The sequence below is a fragment of the Silene latifolia genome, chromosome 11 (assembly GCF_048544455.1).
Source record: "Silene latifolia isolate original U9 population chromosome 11, ASM4854445v1, whole genome shotgun sequence".
In the NCBI taxonomy this organism is placed as follows: domain Eukaryota; kingdom Viridiplantae; phylum Streptophyta; class Magnoliopsida; order Caryophyllales; family Caryophyllaceae; genus Silene; species Silene latifolia.
This window is the reverse complement of record NC_133536.1, coordinates 194,133,578-194,159,800: the sequence shown is the minus strand read 5'-3', so window position 1 is coordinate 194,159,800 and position 26,223 is coordinate 194,133,578. Positions and strand designations below refer to the sequence as shown.

General features: G+C 37.1%; 2 non-coding genes across 2 annotated transcripts; both read right to left on the bottom strand.

Annotated features, from left to right (window-relative positions):
- Positions 1 to 2,891: 2,891 nt before the first annotated feature.
- LOC141615667 (small nucleolar RNA R71) lies at positions 2,892 to 2,999 on the bottom strand. The gene has a single exon (XR_012530075.1). It is a non-coding gene; the product is annotated as a small nucleolar RNA R71 (small nucleolar RNA).
- Positions 3,000 to 25,398: 22,399 nt separating this feature from the next.
- LOC141616566 (small nucleolar RNA R71) lies at positions 25,399 to 25,505 on the bottom strand. The gene has a single exon (XR_012530905.1). It is a non-coding gene; the product is annotated as a small nucleolar RNA R71 (small nucleolar RNA).
- Positions 25,506 to 26,223: the final 718 nt, after the last annotated feature.

The window sequence follows — 26,223 nt, the reverse complement described above, 5'->3', positions numbered from 1 at the left end:
CCGTTGTCAAATAATTGTTTGCAACGGGTTGTTTTAACCGTTATCGTTTTTTTTTTAAATGATTTTAGCTTGTAGTAGCAGCTGCTGAAATGCTATTTTTTCAGCAGCGTTTGTAGCAGCTGATGGAATGTTATTTTTTAGCTGCTGCTGAAAATAGCATTCCAACAGCTGTGCACTGCAAAAATTCAATCTTGCATCAAAATATTACACCTCGTGATCAATTAAACCCAGTTTCAAAACAGTACAAACAGGATGATCAAAAGCCAAAACACAAAGGCTCTATATACAAACACGTACATAAAACATGAGCAAACTATTGAGACTCCGCTAATGAAACAACATAACTTGCCCACATATTTCTCAACTGGTTTATGTCCTCTGGCGAATATTCTGGGGCTTTGTTGATTATTAGTGGAAACTAAAATTCAAAATATACATAATCAAAATAGATATAATACATGGAAGTATACAGAATTGAACTCAATTTACGTCAGAAATAATTTTTAAATCACACTAACCTGTATCGGAATGGTAAAAAGTTTTCCGTTGATAACCTCCCACATGGACTGACAAACGTAAAAGGCGCATTATTTGTCGTCTGGTGCTTTAGAGGACTATTATATAAATCACACACAAATCAGTTGAATTAGATAATCAACCACTCGCATAAACATTAATGAAATGATACGAGTAATTATTAAGAATACACTTACAAATGGCGTGATAAAATTGGGAACATTGTTGCTTTCATATTTCCAAAGTGGACATAAACATGCCATTATTATTTGCATATATATGACTCAAGTCATATAATAACAAATGACATTATTGAAGGTTGTAAACTTACTCAGTTATCATCCTTACACAACTGTCAGAGGGTTTGCCTTCGCGAGAGTCAATCCAGTACACTGTTTTTGTTTCTACTTGGATTGCCAGTAGCACCCAATGTGTTATACTCCACTGAACCGAAGACGTTATTCGGGTGGGATACCGCTTTGAAGAGGTCCATTGTTAGGCTTAAAATCTTACTAGTGCTTAAAGGGATTGAAAGTACTACACATATCAACAAAGTAACTTTCTTTTCTGGTTATCCATACAAAAGAACTCTACAGTTGATATGTTCATTTTATATACACTTTACCCCTCATTTTAGCTCGGGTTCTATTGATTATCATACTTTAATTAGTATATTTTTGAGCTAATCTTGTGTTCTAGGTGTATTATTGTGTTTGTTATGTTTTTGTAGGAATCTAAGCATTTGAAGGCTTTTTCCTATCATTTTGAGCACTAAGTTCACTAAGCTAAACAAGACCAAGTGTTAGACTAAGCATGGAGCATTGGAATGGGTTTTGCATGGAGAAATTATTGGATCAATATGTGTTTTGTAAATATTGCCAACAATCAAAGTCAAAGCCCAATGTTCAAGTCCAGGTCAAGGTGGAAAAACATAAGATTCCAACATGCTTAGGATACTTTTTGGGAGCTCTAAAGATGATAGATGAAGCATTTACCCGGGTGCATTAAGGGTCATTAATGACGTTCTTAGGATTCCTCAACAATTAAGTGGAGAATTAAGTGTAAAATACCCGGAAACACACAACCCCGATCGGGGCCACCCAACCCCGATCGGGGTTGCATCCCTCTTGATTGTTTACGTTTCCCCTTCCTCCCTATAAATAGGAGAGGTATTCCAAAGCTTTAGGCATCTCATTTTAACGTCCAAGTTTACTTACAATAGCCTTAATCATTATAATTTCTCTCATTAGTTTTCTCATTTTAGTTTACAAATTGTTAAGCATTCCATTAGTTAATCTTTCAACATTTTGTACTTCAAGTTATTGTTTAAGCATTTGATATTCAAGCATTTGGTTATTGTTATTTATTCTTCCATATAAGTTCTCTTCCCTTAAGGTATTTCTAATTCTAAGTTTGCAGTTTTACATTACTATTTTAGTTACCACATAGTTTATAATCAAGTATTTCATTTTATATTAGCATTGTTCCTTTCACATGTTATATCATCTAGTTTATATAAATCATACAACCATGTTTAACATTTCTTACAATTTAGTTTGCAATTTACATTTTAGTATGAGTAGCTAAATTTCCTAGTCTAAAGGCTAGGGGAGCCATGCAAAAATCAAGTATATAACATGATAAAATAGGTTAATAATAATATTTGTTCATATTGCTTCTATCACATGCTTGTGCCACAATGTTTAATATTTGTTTAAGGCCTTATTCAATTGATTAAGTTTGTTCATTCGTTCTATAAGTCGAGAGGCACGGAATTGAATTAGACTAAGCATGTATAGTAGGACGACCTAGTCATGGACGAGAGTTTCTCTAGGACCCGTTCTATGGTTGACACTAATACCGTAAGGTGGGTGTCTCTAAACCAAAGCAATTGACAATGTCATTAGTACCGAATTTATCATGATCATATGTTTACCCTTGCATGTGTGACCCGAACCCTTTAGACTCCCTTTTAATCATATAATTTATATCATAATTTCTATTAATCATCAAACAAATAAACCAAACCAAAAATCGAAGTCGACCTTGATAAAAATCCACCCATAGCAATTCACGACGTAATTCACGTTTCCTTGTATTTAAACCCCTATTACTACATTTATTTGTGTTTAGGGAATTTATCTTTGCATAGGTACACGACAAGCCTATCATATTTTGGCGCCGTTGCCGGAGAAGCGGTTTTATTGCCTTTTGAATTGTCGATTTTTATCTTGTTTTCCTTTGTCTTGGGGAACACTTGTTCCTTAAGACCATTACTTTGGCTCTAGCCTTGACCGCACCGCCATGTGAATCACCAATTGGGAAACTTTGGCTCTAGCCTTCTACCAAAAGTTTTTTCCATCGGAGAAAACTCAAACATTGAGGAGCCAAATCACCGGATTCCGTCAACAAGCTCTTGAGAGCTTATACGAGGCTTGGGAGAGGTACAAAGAGCTTCAAAGACAATGCCCACATCATGGGCTAGATTATTGGTTTTTAGCAATAACATTCTATAATGGATGTTGTGCCGAGTCCCGAAGAATTCTTGATTCCGCCAACAATGGGCGGTTTGATCAAATTGACACCGACCTTGCTCATGCCATGATCGAATCTATGTCAGTCCATGATGCTCAATATGTCAATTCCCTAGTTGTGCCATCCAAAGGTAAACAAGAATCTTCCAACAACTCCGTTTTGCTAGCTCAAATTGCCTTACTCCAACAACAATTGACGGAAAGAGATGCTAAAGATTCTATTCAACAACTCAATGTCATGTCCCAAATCGTTGTTTGTGATGGTTGCGGAGGTGCGGGTCATTATGCCGCTCATTGCCGAGCTCCTATTGAAGAGGTAAATGCTTTTCAAGCTTTTAGACAAAGTTCATATTCACCGGGTACATTTTCCAATACTTATAACCCGAATACAAAATTTCATCCGAACTTGTCTTACACTAGCAACAATGTGCTCAACCCTCAACCCCCACCACAAAAAAATGCCTATGTCCCTCAACAACAAAAGTATATCCCTCCACCGGGGTATCAAAATCAACAAAGGCCCCCACAAAACAATTACCAACAAAATCCACCACAAAATGTCCAACAAAACAATCAAGGAGGTGGTAAGCTAGAGGGTATGATAGTCCAAATGCAAAGGGAACTATTAGCTCAAATTCAAAAGAATGATCAAGCTCATAGTGCCACGGTCAAGATGTTGGAACAACAAGTGGCTCAATTAGCCGCTTCTAAATCTCAAAGGAAAAACGGTCAACTACCTCCTCAAGGTAACCCACCACACGAGACCGTCAATTCTATCTCCTTGAGAAGTAGTACAAATTATGATGGGTCATCCATGACTTTGGATGAAGAGGTGGTTGTTAAAAATGCCAAGCTCGGGGGAGATGACAAAAAAGAAGGCTAGTGAAGAGCCTCTTGTAGGGACCGTGTACCATTTCCCCATCGGTTGTTGATGCTAAAGAGGAAGAGCAAGCTTGATGCCAAGAATGTTGAGTCCCCTATGCCCAAAGAAAGCAATGAGGTGGTTGTTGAAGAAGTCTCTCCCAATGCTAAGGAGAGTGATGTCGTTTCAAGGAAGGTGAGTGTTCCCAATGACAATGAGAATGAGAAAGATGTGGAGGATGCTCCTCCAAATGAAGTTGTTCAAGTACCATTTCCCCATCGTCTAGCAAAGCACAAGGAGGAAGGTAAGTTTGCTAAATTTTTGGAAGTTTGTAAGAATTTGCAAGTCACCATCCCATTTATGGAATTTCTTACCAAAGTCCCTTCTTATGCAAAGTTTATGAAGGAAATTCTCTCAAAGAAGCGATCCTTCAATGAGGTTGAGACCATTGCTTTCACCGAAGAGTGTAGTGCACTCTTACAAAATAAGTCTCCCCCGAAACTTAAGGACCCCGGTAGCTATTCTATTCCTTGCACTATAGGCACATATACCAATGATAAGGCCCTTTACGACCTAGGTGCTAGTGTGAGTGTCATGCCCTATTCCCTTTGTGAAAAACTTAACATGGGTGCTTTAAAATGCACAAGTATCACATTGCAAATGGCGGACCGTTCTTTAAAGCGACCTTTAGGTGTCTTAGAAGATGTACCCGTCAAAGTTGGCAAGTTTTTCATACCCGTTGACTTCCTCATACTTGATATGGCCGAGGACTCACAAACCCCAATTATATTGGGTAGGCCATTTTTACGCACCGCGGGTGCGATGTGAAAAATGGGAGGTTGACGTTGGAGGTGGGTGATGACCGGGTCTCCTTTAGCAAAAACAACACCATTAGAAGCCCAATGTTACAAGAGTCTTGTTATTTATTTAGCACTGTGGACTCTTCTTATGCCTCTACTACGCTTGAATCCTTACTGATAGATCCGTTGGTGGACGATATGGGTGTTGTTTGCTTTGTAGGTGACGATGCTAAGGGCACTATTGCTAAGAGTGCCAAAAAGAAGAAAGGGAAATTTTATTTGAAAAATTTCAAATGGTTGCGGAATGCTAAAGGAGCTATGACATGGAGCTTGGTTGGTGGCAAGCTCAAGAACAAAACTTGAGTCAATTAGCTTCTTACGTCGTGCGGGACGTTAAACCAGCGCTTCTTGGGAGGCAACCCAAGCTTTTTATAGCTTTTATTTGTTTTTGTTTTTAATTTTCTGCAATTTATTGTTTTTCGTAGTTTAGAAATAAAATACTAGACTAGACGATGTTTCTTTTTGTGATTTTTAGGTGAAAATGAAGGAAGAAGAATTGGAAGAGAATCTGGCACGCAGCCCCAATGCAAGATCCCCGTTCGGGGACGTGGTTTTCGAGAAACGAGAAGGAATTAAAATCAAATACGGAAAAGAGTCAAAACCCGAGGAGGAGGTCAACCCCGATCGGGGTTGCCAGCCCCGATCGGGGTCATGATTCTGTGACTTCCTGGCCTTTGCTTTATACGGATTACAAGGAAACATCTCCATCCCCCGAGTTCATGCTAGCTTGGGGGAGGCTAGCAAGTTGAGTAAGTTTTTCATTGCTTTGCATTTTAGTTTAGATCTTGCAACCCATTAAACATAACCTCTAGTCCTTCTTGTTTTGTGCTTTGAGCCATTTTATGGATTGATTGGGTGATTTGATTAGTTGGCACATTGAGGACAATGTGATGTTTAGCTTGGGGGGAGATTGCATTTTCATATAGTGTAGTTTGCATGTAGTGTAGAAAATTTGAAAATTTTTGAGAGAAATTTTTGCTTTGTGCTTGCTTTTAGCCTACTTTCCCCTTTGCTTATCCTAGTATTGGCTTTTTACTAATGATTTATTCTTTAATGATGGGATATTAGCTACATGGGGATATCTTGACATAGTAGGTGGGAGATGGAGAATGAACCGAATCGGCTTGATCTTGACTTTTGGCAAGCTACAAAATTGGTAAGGTAGAACCTCCTTGAAGGCCATTTCATCTTTATTTGGTCTCACTTAGGTGAGTGTAGGTGTCTCCTTATAATGTGTGTTACATCAAAACGCACAAGTATGGTTCTCATGTCATCTCTTGGTTAGTATGCATTCATTTGTTATAGCATTTTGGAGCCATTCACATGATATTTTAGCCTTTTTGACCCCTTCACAAAATTTATCCTTAGCTACACCATTAAAATTGCCTACCCTTGTTGAGCTAGTAGCTTAGTTGGCTAGTGTTTGGGTGCTCATTGGGATATGTTTTATTGTTTGAAGTCATGTGAGCTTGATCTTAATGCTCAAAAAGGAAAAAATGAAAGAAAGAAAAAAGTGGAAAAAATGAGAATGAAGAAAGAAAAAATGAATGAATGAGAAAAAGCATGAAAAAAAAGTAAGCATTGAAAAAGAAAAAAAAAAGAGAAGAAGAAGAAAATATGTGCGAAATTCTCAAGCATTATTCATTTTATTTTGGAGAATTTTCTTATGGTTTGAATTGCAAAATTGGGTTAGAATTGGGATTGAGCATCCTTGCATTTTGGTAGTTGCTAGCTTGACTTAGCTCCACATTACCATAACTCTTTTGTTCCCCCTTCTTACGCATGTTTATTTGCCTTCTTCCTACCCATTTGGCTTCTTCATCATGCTTACATTTGATTGTCTTTGCTTGCTAGTTTTGACATATTTACCATATTAGATTGCGGGCACATTGTTATAAGTCGAGGATAGTTGAGTGTTCATTCACAAAATTGTCCTTTCACATATAAAAGAGTTTGAGTGCCCCGTGAGAGTCCATAAGTCAAAAGATCATGCAAGAGCTTAAAGGTTCATTCAAAGTTTTCTATGCTACGCCGTCGTGTAAATCTCATCCATGTCTTGCTTTATTCCTTGCCCATGTTGTTTCGGGTTTTTAAATCATTATGCTTAGCTTGTTTGGATATTGCAATAGATGGGATTTGGTTTCTTGCTTGAGGACAAGCAAGGGTTTAGCTTGGGGGAGTTTGATATGTTCATTTTATATACACTTTTACCCCTCATTTTAGCTCGGTTTCTATTGATTATCATACTTTAATTAGTATATTTTTGAGCTAATCTTGTGTTCTAGGTGTATTGTTGTGTTTGTTATGTTTTTGTAGGAATCTAAGCATTTGAAGCATTTTTCCTATCATTTTGTACACTAAGTTCACTAAGCTAAATAAAACCAAGTGTTGGACTACGCATGGAGCATTGGAATGGGTTTTGCATGGAGAAATTGATGGATCAATATGTGTTATGTAAATGTTGCCAACAATCAAAGTCAAAGCCCAATGTTCAAGTCCAAGTCAAGGTGGAAAACATAAGATTCCAACATGCTTAGGATACTTTTTGGGAGCTCTAAAGATGATAGATGAAGCATTTACCCGGGTGCATTAAGGGTCATTAATGACGTTCTTAGGATTCCTCATCAATTAAGTGGGGAATTAAGTGGAAAATACCCGGAAACACACGACCCCGATCGGGGCCACCCAACCCCGATCAGGGTTGCATCCCTCTTGATTGTTTACGTTTCCCCTTCCTCTCCTATAAATAGGAGAGGTATTCCAAAGTTTTAGGCATCTCATTTTTACGTCCAAGTTTACTTACAATAGCCTCAAGCATTATAATTTGTCTCATTAGTTTTCTCATTTTAGTTTACAAATTGTTAAGCATTCCATTAGTTAATCTTTCAACATTTTGTACTTCAAGTTATTGTTCAAGCATTTGATATTCAAGCATTTGGTTATTGTTATTTATTCTTCCATATAAGTTCTCTTCCCTTAAGGTATTTCTAATTCTAAGTTTGCAATTTTACATTACTATTTTAGTTACCACATAGTTTATAATCAAGTATTTCATTTTATATTAGCATTGTTCCTTTCACATGTTATATCATCTAATTTATATAAATCATACAACCATGTTTAACATTTCTTACAATTTAGTTTGCAATTTACATTTTAGTATGAGTAGCTAAATTTCCTAGTCTAAAGGCTAGGGGAGCCATGCAAAAATCAAGTATATAACATGATAAAATAGGTTAATAATAATATTTGTTCATATTGCTTCTATCACATGCTTGTGACACAATGTTTAATCTTTGTTTAATGCCTTATTCAATTGATTAAGTTTGTTCATTCGTTCACTAAGTCGAGAGGCACGGAATTGAATTAGACTAAGCATGTATAGTAGGACGACCTAGTCGTGGACGAGAGTTTCTCTAGGACCTGGTCTATGGTTGACACTAACCGTAAGGTGGGTGTCTCTAAACTTAAGCAATTGACAATGTTATTAGTACCGAATTTATCACGATCATATGTTTACCCTTGCATGTGTGACCCGAACCCTTTAGACTCCTTTTTAATCATATTATTTATATCATAATTTCTATTAATCATCAAACAAACAAACCAAACCAAAAATCGAAGTCGACCTTGATAAAAATCCACCCATAGCAATTCACGACGTAATTCCCGTTTCCTTGTGGTTCGACCCCTATTACTACATTTGTTTGTGTTTAGGGAATTTATCTTTGCATAGGTGCACGACAAGCCTATCAACAGTTAAGCGTGCTTGAGTGAGAGTAGTCTTAGGATGGATGACCTCCTGGGAAGGTTCCCGGGATGCGCATGAGTGTGGATAAAATGCGCTAAAAAGGACCCGTGTAGATCTGTGGGCCATGTACACAGCCTGGCGAGCTACTGTGAGTGACTGCTCCCGACCCTAGGTTTGGGTCGGGGTGTTACACAATGCTTCCTATTCAATTTGGGGCGTTGAACTGTTAGTTCATTTACACGCATGTAAGCATGTTAATAATAAATTTACAGAACCATGATTCATTACAATAATCACGTACTATACATACATATTCTCATTGTAGAGGGCAAGCCATAGTTATTTGGTCGACATCAACCGACGAGCGATACTATTGATTTGTTCTTCGTATGAAATTCTGTGCACAGAGAACGCCTTAGGACTCAAGAATCCGTAGGTGTGAATTGAGACCTTCCACTCAACGAACTAATTATTCAGGTACCTATTATGCCACATGGAACGAAGAAGGTTATTGCAATTGATAATTTAAACAAACATCATTATTCGTAAATGGAAATGACTAAATAGTTTTATTAATAAAACCTACTTCATCCAAATCAAAATGTGAACAACATTTAAATTGTCAAGGTCGACAAATTCCATCAGTTGCTTCGGGTCCAGTACGGCTATATCAGCTGCGCCTAGACCTGGCCCGACTCGAAAAGGCTGACCCGAGACCCGAAGTGACCTGAACTACATCACCCGAATGTGACCCGAAAACCCGAGTTGACCCGACCCGACTCGAACATAACCCGAGCTTTCTTGACCCGAACTGGCCTGACCCGAAAATGACCCAATCTGAAACCACCAAACCCGAAAATGACCCGACAAAATATAACTCTAATTGAACCAAAAAGACTTAAAATGACAATTTATCTATTATTCATTGACCCGAAAATGACCCGACCCGAAATAACCCGACCCGCTTGACCCGGAACTGACCCGACCAACAAACCCGAAACAGACCCGAAATCCGAAATGACCCATCCCGACCCGAGTTAACCGGAAATCAATGAGAAACTCGAACTAACCCGACCCGAATTGACCCGGCCCGTTGACCCGTTTTGCCAGGTCTAGTTGCGCCCATAATTTCCTCTTCAATGTTAATCATGACTACATCCCCTCTAGGTGACCTCTTTACAGCCAGTATGTGCAAAGCCTTCAACGAAGTAGTTTTCATTTTTTTCTTATATTCACATGATTCATAATAAGAATCATAAGCAGGCTTAACTGCAACAACTTTCGTACCTGGCTTATATTGTATGTCCTGTGGTTTTGTTTTTGGGGAAGACGTAGTCCTTTCGGTGACCTTGTCCGTTGACATAGTAATAATTGCTTTAGCTGGCATCATGGCTTTGCTTAACTTCTGCAAATGTAAAGATTAAAGTACTTACGATATGTTAATATTCGTACCCTAATATATTTAAAGAACAAGAAATAATTAACGTCTGCATATAGGTACCTCGGGGATGACAACATTGATGAGGTTGTCAGGCCATTGCACATAAGAGTTTAGGGCTTCTTCCAAATAAGTGACCTGCTCATTAGGAAATGGTACTTTTACTTCCCCATACTCATTGTTATATAATTGGGACACTTCCACTTTCCTGCATTTGTCACGAAGGGGTATACCATGAACCTTAACTTGTTGAAACTAGTCGTAATTGAACATATATCCCCTAGCAACAACAACTTTATATTTCCCCTGTAAATAGAACAGACGACAAGCCACCTTGCAATCACCCTTCACGACAGCTTTAATCAATTAGTACATATACATTCACTACCTTTAATAAATTTCATAAGTAAAAAACGTGTACTGAGATGAATAATTATAAGACATAACACTTGTCCATATAACATGTACTGATTTTCCAAATCATATAACACACTGTATATAAGATATAAACATTATTACCTCTTTTTCCTCCTCCTTCTTCTTCTCCTCCTCCTCCTCCTCCTCATCCGCTTCCTTTATGACTTCTTGAACCATATCCAACTCTTTTTCTGATTGCTTTTCCCCAGTTTCCAACATTCTCAGCATTAACCTGGCTATTTTCTGTAACTGTGTAGTAGAAATTAATGTCAGCATATATAGTTACAAATTATGTTTGTTCAAATACAATATCTATACGGCTACCTTCTTGGAATCATCACCACTCATAATCCTTCAAGTAGTTTTCACAAAATACTTAGTGATACCAACATGCGTCAATACCCCTCTCACATGACCTGGATGCTCTGCTTTGCCGATTGCCGTAGCAAGAATGCCATCACGTCCTTGAGGCTTCCATTTTCCTTCCTGTACCTCCTTCTCACAGATCCTCTACATACACATAAAACTATTAAGCAACTAAATTTTATATAAACTCAAAATTATATAACTCCGACCACCAGTTTGCCGTAGGAGTGACATATTAAGTCAAACTTACAATTTTCTCTTTGATGTCCTTATCATATTCAGTTTCCTTCCACCCAAGCGTCGTGACGACTGAATTTTCCAAGCTTTGCCTACAATTCATTCATCACATTGATATCCTCTCAAAATATGTATGATTACTATGAACATATATAACATCCGACTAAAACACCTAATAGTCTAGCTAATATTATAAGAATTACGTACTTACAATTTTTGTCTTAATCAATCTATAACCACCTCGGAAGCCGTAAAAGACGGTCTTTTTCTTTGAAATGTTCGCCTTGTTCCTCTCACTCATAGCCTTCATCAAATAAATTGTATCAAGAAACTTAAGCATGACCAAACACTAAACTAAGTATACTTCCATACTTATTATTATTAAGTTACCTTAAACTCGTCAGACTCCCTATAAGCGATATAGATATCCCAATGGTCCGGACTGATATACGGATACTTATTTTTTGGTGGTTTCTTGTTCATCTCCCTGGTTTCCTTGTTGAACAAGTGGTTCTCAGCAATCTTTAACTTCCAAGATCTGAGGGCTTCCCCTGTCTTTTTTTTAGGTACTTATCATACTTTTCGGGGACAACGTAAGCTAACTGCATATATGATGAGCATAGTTGGTATAAGTGTTTTGGTCAATACACATATCAAGTAGTAACGTAATTTCAGCTAAAGCATTTATTATTGTATATACATACCTTTATTCTGTTTATTAGCATGGTGTTCCGTATTTTACTCAATTCACTAATACGCGGCGTACCGAGAGGTACATACTGTCTTACACAACAGCCAATCCAACTCGCAAAATACCCGGCATTCTCACCATATGGCAGCTCCATATCTTTATCCCATTGTAAAGGATTAGGTATCTTTTAATTTATTGCTTCTAGGTAAACCCTGTGGCGCATTCGACCCGCAGTGTGTTGCAAATAATTCTCATCACCTGAGTCATCACCTGTGGCATTTCCATCGTTTCTTTTCCGCTTTTCGACCATATCTAAAGCAGAAATTAATAAACAAATAATAACAATGCATACTTATAATAACACACAAATCTCTAGAGAGGAGGGTTTATTACTTCTTTAAAGAGGAGAATCCGGATTGATCTGGCGGCGGTAATGGCGATGATGACGATGACTGCGATGACGATGGTGTAGGCTGGTGATTGAGGAGAAGATCGTTGTTTGAGGATATTATGTGTGGGGGGGGGGGAGCTCAAAGTATATATGTGTGAATAATACAACATTTTGAAGACCTTGTTTAATGGAAAGTAATAAACACGGTATTAGAAAAACCGTTGTATTTTGTTTCCAAACAGATAACGGTTTTGTTTGAAACCATAATTGATTAGTACTATCTACAACGGGTTAGAAATAACCGTTGTCTTAAATATTTTCATTTTGTTTGATTTTTCCCGCCAAGAAATAAAACATCATTAATATATACATAACAACTGTCTGAACCGTTATAACTGTACAACGGTTTAGGTAACCGTTTTATTTTATATTTCATTTTGTTTGATTTTACCGCCAAGAAATAAAGCATCATTTTTATATAGATAACAACGGCCTGAACCGTTATAACTTCACACGTCCTAAACAACGGCTTAGGTATAACCGTTGTATTTAATAACTCATTTTGTTTGATTTTACCGCCAAGAAATAAAGCATCATTTGGTACGATTTTTTCTAACCCGCCCACTGCAACAACAGAAAAAGTTTAAAACAATAGTTTGATAGATAACAGCAAGACAATAATTATACATGATGTAAGATATATTGTTTGGATTGTTGATATTTTAACGGCTGCCGGGAACGTTTTTTGGATTTGCTAGTCTCTTCATTAACCCAAATACCTTCATCATGATTATCTCGTGTATATATGTTTGGAATGTTAATATTTTCAATATCATTACCAAATTGCAATATAGCACTGTGACCAAGTTCTTCAAATTCGATGTCTTCATCATCTGGAATTCGGCGATGGCAAGATAGAACAACTGACAACTTCGTATCCATAGGATCGGTAACATAAAACACTTGTTTTGCTTGTGATGCTAATATAAAAGGATCGTCCTTGTTTCCAACCTTGTCAAAATTTACTAATGTGAATCCTAAATCATCCTTTCTAACACCGATGTTGTTGTCAACCCACTTGCACCGAAATAGAGGTATCTCAAAATTCATGTAGTCTAAAACCAATATCTCTTGAATAATTCCATAATATTGCATTGTGCCCAAAATATGATTTTTATCCTTTTAACTAGCAAAGCATATTGCCTCAGAATATACGCAAACTCCACTGTTTTGCATCCTGCTCACCTCATCTTGAATGTGGGTGTAGAAAGTGTACCCATTGATCGCATACCCACTATAAAAAGTTGCACGAGTATCAGGACCGAAAGCGAGATGTTGTAGGCTGGTTGAGCAATGATCAATTGGGTTGTTAACATCGTAAATAGTATCCTTAAAGCAGTCACTAAATTGCTTGTAATGCTCATTTGCAAACCACCTTTCGTTCTTATGAGGGTGTTTTCTCTTAAGGTAATGCTGGTGTTCCATACTGTAAGGCTGGACATGATCATCGTTAAAAAGAACGTATGTATGAGCTCTATGTCACATGTCAGATGACATATCCTTGGAAACACGACCCCTTACATGTTTTTCATTCATCCAGTTACTATGACGATTCGTAGGAGCTCCAATTAAATCATCCAAGTAGAGGTACGCGTAACAATACGAGAGAGCTTAATCAATAATTGCTCGCTCAGCAATACACCTCTCTGGACGATACCTATTAGATGTGTAATCCTTGTAAACTTTCATCAATCGTTCGAATGGGTACTGATATCTCAAATACACTGGCCCGAGATACAAAACCTCCCGAACTAGGTGGACAGTCAAATGAACCATGATAGTGAAAAATGAGGGAGAAAAATACATTTTAAACTGACAAAGACTGGTGACGAGGATGTCCTGCAAAGTTTTCGCTTCATCGGGATCAATGACTTTACTGTTGATTGGTTTGAAGAAATAACAAAATATAATTATAGCATGTCGAACCTTTGGAGGTAGAATGGAACGAACGGCCACAACTAGTAGTTGTTGCATCAATGTATGACAATCATGTGACTTTAAACCAGTAAGTTTTAGGTCCTACAACGAAACAAGGATTCTAATATTAGACGAATAGCCCTAAGGCACCTTAATACCATGTAAGAATTCGCAAAACTCTTTTTTCTCCTTCTTTGAAAGAGTATGAGCTGCAGGCGGCAAAAAAGTTCGATTTCCTTTTGTTTTAGCTGCTAGCTCGGGCCTAATACCCATCTCAACCATATCATCCCTAGCTGCCTTGTTGTCTTTTGCCCTACCCGGAACATTCAGCAGAGTATTTATTATATTATCACAAACATTCTTTTCAAGGTGCATAAAATCTAGGCAATGTCTAACCAGGAGGTCACGCCAGTATGGAAGTTTGGTAAAAAATATGGTTTTTTTTATAACCACGAGTAGACAACTTAGGTCCCTTCTTCCCATACGTTATCTCAATATCTTTTATTTTCTCATATACTTTATGACCATTCAAAATATGAGGACTCCCACGTTGCTTAGAACATCCATTAAACGTCTTGTGAAGCTTACGATAATGATGATAAGGGCATAACCATCGACGATTTCCCCTGTACACATGCTTGCAAGAATGCTTCAAATATTTTGATTCAACATCCCCCCCCCCCCCCCACACACACACACAATGGGCAAGCCTCTTTCCCATGTACAGTATGTTCAGAAATATCGTCGTACGCCGGAAAGTCAGTTATTGTACACAATAACATAGCACTCAGATTGAAACTTTCCTTCTTATAACCATCAAACACTGGTATCCCTCTTTCCCACAGAATCTTCAGATCATCTAAAAGTGGTTCCAAATACACATCTATGTCATTTCCAGGTTGTCGAGGGCCAGATATCAACAAAGACAACATCAGATACTTCCATTTCATGCAAACCCATGAGGGTAAATTATAGATGGCCAACAGAACTGGCAAAATACTGTGTTGGGTACTCATGTTTCCATGAGGGTTCATTCCATCTGTGGAGAGCACTAGACGCAAGTTCCTTGCTTCTTTGGCGAAGTCAAGATATTTAGCGTCAAACTCTTTCCACTGTTGACCATCCGCTGGGTGTCTTAACTTTCGATCTTCAATCCTTCTACTATTATGCCAAGTCAACATTCTTGCATCTTCTTCATTCAAATAAATCCTTATGAATCTTGGTATTATTCGAAAATACCACAATACCTTAGCTGGGATCCCTTCCTTAGTCTTATAACGCCATGCACAGCAGCGCAGACAATATGATAATTTCTCATAATCTTTACGGTACAATATACAGTCATTGGGACAAGCATGTATTTTCTCATATTCCATGCCCAATTCTCTAATCAATTTTTTAGCCTCATATGTCCGACTCGGAAGAACATTACCGTCAGGAAGCATGTCACATAACAAAGCTAGAAGATCCGTAAAACTCTTATCACTCCACTTAGTTGCCCCCTTCAAGTTATATAACTTTACCATCGTCCACCGCAGACAATTTGGTATGCTTCTTACAACCAGTAAATAAAGGTATTTCAGATTGACTCAACTTCTCAATTAAAGCATCAGCATTTATTTTCCCTTCACCGGTAGCTTCAAAATCATCGAATCCGTCATCTTCAGCAAACTTCTCACCTAAAACAACTTCAGGTGTAGTTGACCGATTGTTTACACACAAATCATATCCCCCATCCCCTATATCTAAACCAGCAGCTTCAGGTGTATGATTATTTACCCTCTATATCAGATTCCCCATCCTCATCCTCTAATTCTCCATGAAAAATCCAACGCCTATAATCTCTACTGAAACTATTCTTTTCTAAGTGTATTTTGACATCTAGGATAGGCAAAACCCTAATATTACCACATCTATTACAAGGGCAGGGGATTGATGAGTGGAGATGAAAATTTTCACTAACGAAATTGTAAAATTTAGCAATTCCATCATTATAAATGGGATCACCAATTTCACCATCAATCATCCAAGTACAACCCATATATAAGCCAGTAGCTATGAAAATGAGTTTACCTTTTTCAAGCTATAAAGATTAATGACGGCGACGACGACAAAGATGACTTGTTCACCATCGGTCATTCTATTATTAATACCTTTGGAATTTCATTTATTTTTAGAGTTGCATAATCTACGACGGTTTTTATAAGCATCGTTTTAATTGTGCATGCATGCATGGGTGAATAATGGTCAAACAACCAATAATAATAGGGCATGCATTGGTAAACTAAAATCATAAACTTTTCAGTTTTCACAGTGGATCTGTTTTTACAACTGTTTTAAAAAACACCATTGTTAAATTGTGTAATATGGCAATAGCTTTAAAATAAACGTTGTTGATATATGTAATATGATAACGGCTTAACAAAGAACTGTTAGCATTTTGTCTTATTATTATTATAACGGTTCCAATTCTTATTATCTTATTATGCCGTTTCCATTCTTTTTTATTATTATAAGTAGAAAGTTAGTCATTATAAAATTTTATTTGGTGGATTGTCTTTGAGTATAAGGAGTACCATACTCCCGGAGGACACAAATTTTTTTAGTGATATAGTCTCTGAATTCCAGAGGATGGGGCAACACAAAACGTAACAAATAACATAAAAATTAAATTTTAATTCAAATTACCACCATAATCAAAATACAACTCATAATGTCAGATAATAATTAAAGACTTAATTAGAATCTGATGAAGTATTAGGATAGTCTTCATGTCTAATTTCGGCTAGTTCAAGTCGTAGATCAACACTTCATCATCAGCGGGCAACGCAGGTGGAATGGCCTCTTTCTCCCATAACATAGGCACAGTGGCAGGAATGTGATGCCTCCCGTAATGTCTCAGCAGAAGATGATCAACATAGCTCGCATCCCATAGATAAGGGCCCTTTTGTCTAGTACCCGAATAGAAGTCCTCTTTTCCGCATCTTTCCCCGAAAATCTAGCCCCTAATTTTCTTCCCTGACGAAAACTATCATGGCAGTTGGCTTCGTCAAACTCGATAAAAGCAAAGCCTAAAAAACCTTGCTTGTTTGTAGGCACAGGGTATACTTTTTTTAACGGCAGTGAAACCGGAGTCACGAAGCATTTGCGTTAACCACCCAAAATTAGGGTTTAAACCTTTTCCATTCACATCATAACGAACCAGGAGATTATGGAGAATGCAAGTAAAAGGCTGTGCATAACGAGAACGTGATTGTAGCTCCGATATACCAGCCATATTTTTTTAGAGAGAAATTTAGAGAGAAATTAAAGAGTAAATGTTTGATAATTTAGATTTTGACCTAAAACATTATGAAGACATATTTATAGAATTATTTTGGTCAAATTGAATATTTATTAAAGTTCTGATAAAGTTTTGCATGCAGTGGTCAAACTGAGAAATCTAATCAAATAGTGACAACGGTTGAATTGAAAAACCGTTCTTTCATAATTGAAAATGATAACGATTACAAGAAACCCGTATCTATAACATAACAACGGGTACCACAAACCGTTGCTGATGCTAATTTAGTAACTGTTTTCGAGATGCCGTTTTCTTAAACTGGTAACGGTTGTCAAACAACCGTTGATAAGAGAGATTTTATAACGAGCTTTTGGAAACCGTTAAACGTTTTTGATAACGGTTTGTTAAGTAGTCGTTGTCACATTATAATAACAACGTTTTTCGTGGGAAATCGTTATTCTCATTATTGCGGTCTAGGTTTCCGCCAATATTTAGAAAACGGTAATCTAAGGGTCATTATTAAATGCATTAAACCGTTGTGATACGCTCCTTATTGATTGGCGTAGTGTAGGTGTGAATAGGGCAGTCGTGTAGGGTGTTGTTGCTGGTTATTGGTGCGTGGTTGGTGTAGTGGTGGTTCACGGTGGCGTCGGGCTGCTGGTGGTTGCCGTGTGTACTGGTGTAGAGAGGGACGTGTTTGGGGGTAGTAAAACACGGTTCAAATCATGTTATGGGGGGATGTTTGATGAATGATGATCATGAGTGATAAGTAGGTTTGTAGTATGGAATTAGTTTAATAAAATTGTTAATGGTGGATTTAAGAGGACTAATTAATTAGTTTATTATTTATTAATAATACATATATTTCTAACTTGCGTAATAATATAACTATTATAATTAATGAATAAGTAAGATACAAAATTAGTTCAATTGTTTATATTTCATGTAATTAGAATAATTAGTAATTATAATTATTACTTGTCTCAAGGTGACGGAGTTGTGAAAAGCTTTGTTAATCAGATTTCTAAATATTCGGATTGCGTTATTGGAATTTGTTGACGAGGTAGGATAACTACTCAACTTGTCTTACTAAGTGATTGATAAGAATAATTGTGAAATTGTGTGGTTAATTGCCATTGGATGAATTATCATATGTGGTTTATATATCATTGGATTATGCGTTGGTTGTTGGTCTATTCATATCATATTCGTTGGATACCTCAGACTCGCTCTGGGATGATTATTATTTTATTATTGGCGTGGCATTTGTATTGTATACCTCAGTTTTGTACTGGGATGATGGATACCTCAGTTTATACTGGGATGATAGATACCTCAATCTTGTGTTGGGATGATGGATACCTCGGGCCAGGGAAAGGCGAGATGAACGGGTGTTGAGCTCAGTTGGATTTGCATTATTTATCAAATCATTTCACCTTGTATTGTTGTTGGTTATTCCTAATCAACCTCGTGGTTGACAGTGTATTCGTGAACACCTGTGATGAACCGTAACTGGGGAGCAAACTTGATAGGTACTTAAGATTAGCTGACTTGGGAGCTTATGAGGATGCGTGAGGACTTGGCCAATCTACCTACAAGTCTTGATCATATAGTTTATTCATCACTTTATTCATTTCCGCTGCAAGTTGTAATTAATTTTATATTGATTTTAGTTTGGTTAATTTGTAATAAACATGTAATCGCCAAATTTTATCTAAAGTACATTGGTTTGTTGTACTTTGTTATTCACTACCTCGGGAAACCGAGATTGTAACAGTCCTATTTATTTGGGAATGTCTTGCTAAGGCTCCTAAATAAATGGGCGTGTTACAGGTGGCGTGCGTTTTTGCAGTTGAATATGTTAAACCACTTAGGTCTGAGCCGCCTGTTATCACGTTTATTATCTTTATGCAGGTGGGTGGTGCCGAAGGTTGAGTCTGACTCGTGGAATCCACCTTGTCCTATTGTCTACCCCCACGTCATAATAGGTGGCTCTGGTTTCCTAAATTATACTTGTGTAATACCCCTAAGAAAATTAGTTTTAAGAGATATATAATAACAATACTATAAAAGACTTTCTAGACTATACTCACATATTTTTCTATATAAACGAAAAAGACCTTACTCTAAAATTTGACTAAGAATATATGACTCGGGACTCTTTACGACATCTATTTTTACTAGTTTATTAGATGATTATGGAAAAAAAGGGGGAGATGCTAATTTGCTAACACGTATGTTGACTAAGGATTACTCACCTAGGCTAGTTACCCCAAATACTTTACACGTTTGATTACCTATCTATGATACCTCAAAACCTTTCCTTTTAGAGTAGTTATACGAAAGACGCATAGCGAGAAGCATTGAAAGAAAAGAAAATAGAACTTCCTATATATTGAGGGGATCGTGGTAGGCGCGCTAGAAGGGGGTTAATTCATTGTTTTTTTTTCGTGACTTAATAAGGTATGATTTTAGGACCCTTGGTCGATATAAGTATTTGTTTACCTTTGAAATAAGAGATTAGAAATAATCGGTTTATATTAGTTTTATTGTTAATTTCATCTTATGATAGTTATAATGCTCACATGTTATATTAGTTATCGTCTTTTGAATATATGACTGTGATAAGGTTGATGTTGTCATATTGCGTAATCGGCCAATTGTAGCATTCGGGATACGATTATTGATTTGAGATGACATTACTGAGGAAATCAAAACTGTGTACACACTGGGAGCGTTGGCTCCATATATAAAATGGGGCAACGTCGGTACCAGAGACGTTGGCCCCAGGGCGTTGGCCCATATTAAAAAGGGAGTGTTGGCTCCAGGGCGTTGGCCCATATTAAAAAGGGAGTGTTCGCTCCAAGGCATTGGGCCATGAGAAATACGTAATGTCTATCCTCTTCAGTAATTGTATACCAGCATTAGTGTCATATGAATATATCTTGTTGGTATGGTTGTCATATAATGTTTTTGGGATACCGGGTCGGTCTATGGCAGAGAATACTGTATTCTAGTAAGTTATTATATTGGGTCATACGGTAATAAGGAGAATTCTTTGAATAAAGGAAATGACATAAGGCCAGTGGAGGCAACTGGAGTCATACTCAGCCTGTGGTTGGCCGATTCCGTTACGTTCACGCTTTTTCAGGTACAGTATCGGGGAAGGCCAAGTGTGAGGAATTTCACCTAAAAGATAAGACCTATAAGATGTATAGTTTATAATTAATGAGTTTTACTTTTACTTTTAGAAGTGTATTTATTTTATTGTATAAGCCAAAAAATAATTCCGTTGTTGTCTATTTGTTAATAAAAAGAACTATTTTAAGCTGCCTGCTTGCTTTTCGGGGCGTTACAGATTGGTATCAGAGCCTCCCTGCAACCGCGTATAGCGGGGGAATAGATTATTGGGGCTAGTATAAAACTCGAAACCAATAAGCTAACTTTGAAACCTACTAAAAGTGAGAGTGGGGTAGTTATAGTATAGAAAGATTAGTTGTTTATTAAGTGATTTGTTTATAAATGAGACATTAAAAGTGTTTGTTTGTGTTTTATGTTCTCTTTGTGTGTAAAATGCATGAGTGAGTTATCTAATAGTTATAGCCTTTTTATTAGGGTAAGATGAGTTACTCAAGTTTCGAGACATTTTACCTATAGAATTTCTATTCTGTGTCTTTTCTCTCAGTTTGATTTGGTGTTATTGCCGTGATTTCAAAGTTTTAAGACTCAAACTATTTTTCATATTACAAAAGTTATAACTAGTTCGAGTTAGTTTTTAGTCTATTTTCAAAACTTAATTTTATGTTTGATTTTCAAAAAAAAAAAAAAAAAAAACATTTTATTGAGAATTTTAAAATAATTTTTTTTATTTTTATTTTGGTATTGAGCTGTTGTTTGGATGTTAGACTTGATATTGGAGACGTCTGATAACCGGTTAAGCGCCTATTAATGCATGATTTGACTTCGTCTTTGGTTTAGACCACTCGAATTCTTGTTCGCGAGGGGAATTCATGCGTTCCATTATATAAGACATACATTTTATTTTACCAATTCAAAAAATGTGATTCAAAGATTTTTGTTGAATCAATTCTTGCAACTCTCTAGCTTAAATTTTAAAAACCCGAAGTTTTTAACTTTTCTACTTCCCATTTTAAAGTTTCGGGACGAAACTTATTTTAAGGAGGGTAGAATGTAATACCTCGAAGAAAATTAGTTTTAAGAGATATATAATAACAAGACTATCAAAGAATTTCTAGACTATACTCACATATTTTTCTATATAAACGAAAAAAAACCTTACTTTAAAATTTGACTAAGAATATATGGACTCGGGACTCGTTACGACATCTATTTTTACTAGTTTATTAGATACTTATGGAGAAAAGGGGGGGGGGGGGGAGATGCTAATTTGCTAGCACGTATGTAGACTAAGGATTACTCACGTAGGCTAGTTACCCCAAAGACTTTATACGTTTGACTACCTGTCTATGATACCTCAAAACCTTTCCTTTTAGAGTAGTTATATGAAAGATGGATAGCGAGAAGTATTGAAAGAAAAGAAAATAGAACTTCCTATATATTAAGGAGATTGTAGTAGGCGCTAGAAGGGGGTTAATTCGTTGTTTTTTTTTGTGACTTAATAAGGTATGATTTTAGGACCCTTGGTCGATATAAGTATTTGTTTACCTTTGAAATAAGAGATTAGAAATAATCGGTTTATATTAATTTTATTTTTAATTTCATCTTATGATTGTTATACTGCTCACATGTTATATTAGTTATCGTCTTATGAATATATGACTGTGATAAGGTTGATGTTGTCATATTGCATAAATGGCCAATTGTAGCATACGGGATACGATTATTGATTTGAGATGACATTACTGAGGAAATCAAAACTGTGTACACAGTGCGAGCGTTGGCTCTATATATAAAAAGGGGCAACTTCGGTACCAGAGACGTTGGCTCCAGGGCGTTGGCCCATATTAAAAAGGGAGTGTTGGCTCTAGGGCGTTGGCCCATATTAAAAAGGGAGCGTTGGCCTATGAGAAATACGTAATGTCTATTCTCTTCAGTAATGGTATACCGGCATTAGTGTCATATGAATATGTCATGTTGGTATGGTAGTCATATAATGGTTTTGGGATACCGGGTTGGTCCATGACAGAGAATACTATATTCTGGTAAGTTATTGTATTGGGTCATACGGTAATAAGGAGAATTCTTTGAATAAGGGAATGACATAAGGCCGGTGGAGGCAACTGGAGTCATACTCAGCCTGTTGTTGGCTGATTCCGTTACGTTCACTCTTTTTCAGGTACAGTATCGAGGAAGGCCAAGTGTGAGGAAATTCATATAGAAGATAAAAAGAATAAGATGTATAATTCGTAAATAGAGTTATTAGTTTTTAGCTTTAATAGCCTATTTATATTTATTTTATTATAAGCCTCGTATTCTATGAAAAGAGAATACGGCGGTGACGCCCTTGTAATTTCGCTGCTGTCTATTGTTAATAAAGAGAGCTATTTTGAGCTACCTGCTTGCTTTTCGGGGCGTTACAACTTGTATTTAACCTCCCTCCGTAGGGTGTAGCAATCTTCCGTGGTATGCCTGATGCGACCATAATTAGAGCATATTTAGTCCTCGAATTAGCCTTGTTCCCATGCTTTTTAGTGCATATTTGGGTCATTTATTGTCTTTAGTTCTTTGTTTTGCATATTCTTTGAGGTTTTGTGTCCTTGGTAGGAAAGGAGTGCAAACCTTGCATTATCACAGCAAAATGAGACTAAATTGATTGAATTCAATGACCAAGTATCAAGGAGAGACAAGATTAGAAGGCCTTTGTACATATTATAGTAGATGGGCAATGATGAGAAAAGATCCTTGCATCCCCGAGGAAATCTCCAAAGATTTTATGAAGAAAAGGGAAGAAAAGAAGAAGAAAGCACGCTGCATGACAACCCGTGCGTCTTCCCTAGAAGACGCCCGTCCTCCACCTCGACAATCCGTGCGTCTTCCTTACAAGACGCCCGGGCAGCAACCCTAGAAGACGCCCGTCTTCTCCCAAGGACGCCCGGGCAGAAACACAGGAATCCGGCCGTCCCGAGCCTAAGACGCACGGATTCCAAGACATCGCAACTTCGTTTCTTCAAGCTTCAAGAAAGATGCCCATCCTTCAGAAAATACCGGCGTTTTCCTAAGTAGGGACTTAATCGTCATTTAAGCCCTTAGTTAACCCTAATTCCTACACCTAATCCCCACTATAACTACCTCATTAGTCTAATTGGAAGAGCATGTTCTTCTTATCAATTCTTAGAGTAGTTAATATCAATCAAATCTCTCTTTAGTTTTGTAATCAATAATTAATCAAGTTTTAATACAAGTTTTATTTCCTTAATCTCTCTTTTGTTCATCCTTTATTTTGGGTAATTGAAGATTATTTGGGTTATTATTGGGAGATTGACAACCTCTCAATCAAGCATCAAGTACTTCTTTTATTCTTTGCTTTATTATTGGAATCATTAGTAGGTATGTATAATTCTCTTAATCCCTTTTTAATTATTGTTAATTACTTTAATTTATTAATCATGTTTCACTTTGTTGGTATGATTGACAACCTTGCTAGCATGTTCAACATGATAATGAGTGAGTAGTCACCTAGCTAGGGTTAATGGGTAATTAGGGGAAACCAACATGGGGAATGATTCATGCTTAAATTAATATGCTTTCATGGTTTATTTGCTTGCTTGTTTTGATCTCAACTCATGCACATGTTATGTTTGATGAAATGCGAGCCTATGAATCCTTGCATTTTTTACCCATCACCTACCTTTTCAATGATACTTGTAAGACATAAACCAACTCGAGTCTCATTAGACCATGCATGTTGTTGAGTAGGGAAGACTAAGTCGACTTGTAGGTGTTGTACAATCTAATCGATTCGGCTCCGGAACCCAAACATTCCTAGGATTGTAAGATATAACCCAACTCAATCCATCACAACAATAATTGCTTGCTTATAATTTGAGAACATGTTTGTATGATCAATTCCCATGAATCTCCTATGACCCCATGACACCCTAGTACTTTTTATCAATTGTTTACAACCCTTTTAATTCATCTTGCTTGTTTACTTTCATTGCTATTTAGTTTAGTGACCTTCTACATCAACCCAAATTGTGACACCCTTAAGACACCACTAGTTTCAATAGAAATCTCATCTCAATTCCCGTCCCTTGGGATCCGACCTTTACTTGCCTCTTTACTAATTGTAGAGTTGTTTGTGAAGCTATAAATTGTGTTTTGGTCTAGGTGCTCCTAACGACAAGTTACCGAAAAGATATAGTTAGTGTCCGACCAAAAATGGCGCCGTTGCCGGGGACGGTGTTAACTTGATTTAGACTTTCATACATTGTTATTAGTTGTGTCTTTCTTTGCCTTGAGGAAGTAAAACTCCTCAAGGTTTGTTCTAATTATTTTCGAGTTGTTTGATATTTTGCATGTCTAGAAGGTCACAAGGTGACTTGTTACCTTTTGATCGTGAAATTGAAAGAACTTTGACAACCAATAGAAGACTTGCTAGGAGAAATTTTAGAGGTATTAGTGAGGTTGTAGATATTCAACCAACTATTGAGTTCATCAACCCTTTTGCAAGAGAAGGTGAGGAGAACCCAACACAAAATACAACACAAAATCAACCCACAATGCCTAAGTTTTCATCACATTCCGTACCCACCAAGGAGAACCTACCCAATGGTACTCCCACACCACAACATCTAACCGGAAATTTTATTGCCAAATCCGCATTTATCCAATTAGTCGAAAGGAGCCAATTTGGGGGGATGCCTAGTGAAGACCCTCACTCTCATATGGAGACCTTTTGTGACTATTGTGATGCGTTTTCTCAAACCGGTGTAACTTAAGACCAAATTCGATGGGTCTTATTTCTTTTTTCTCTAATTGGCACCGCGAAACAATGGTTGAAGGGCCTTGATAAGGCCACTCTCGGAATTGATTCTTGGAAGAAGTTGGCTCTAGCTTTCTACAAAAAATTCTACCCACCGGAAAAGACTAACATGCTAAGAGCTCAAATTACGGGTTTTAAGCAAAGGGATGAAGAATCTTTGTATGAAGCTTGGGAGCAGTTCAAAGGAATTTGTCGCTCATGTCCTCATCATGGACTTAGCAAGTGGTTCTTGGTACAACAATTTTGGAACGGTCTATATGAAGATTCAAGGAACATTCTCAACATGGGATCAAATGGAATGTTCACCGAAGTTGATGACAATCAAACTTGGAACAAAATTGAGGAAATGGCGGTCCATAACTCACAATATAGTAGACCTCGCAAGGCTACTAGAGGAGGAAAGCATGAAGTGGACTCCGTTACTCAATTGGGTGCTCAACTTAGTGCTCACATTGATACCATCAATTTGAAGTTTGAAAAAGCTATGGCTAGACTTGAAGAAGCCTCAAAATTTACCAAAGCATCATGTTAATGCCATGACGGCATCTTCATCAATCCCAAGTGGGATATGTGAGAATTGTGGAACTTTGGGACATGATCAAAGTGAATGTAGGGGAACAAATGAACAAGTGAATGCTTTCCAAGCATACAAGAGTGGTACCCCTTATTCCAACTATTACAATGAAAACACCAAATTCCATCCAAATCTCTCATACAAAAGCCAAAATGTTCAAAACCCTCAAACAACATACACCCCACCTCCCATGAGAAACAATAATCAAAGACCCTTTTACAACCAAAACCAAGGTTACCAAAATCAATCTCCATACAATCAACAAAATGACCAAGGTTTTGATGTTCAAAAAGCGGTCCTTCAAATGCAAAAGAATCAACAAGAATTTTTCACTCAAATGCAAAAAGATAGTCAAGCAAA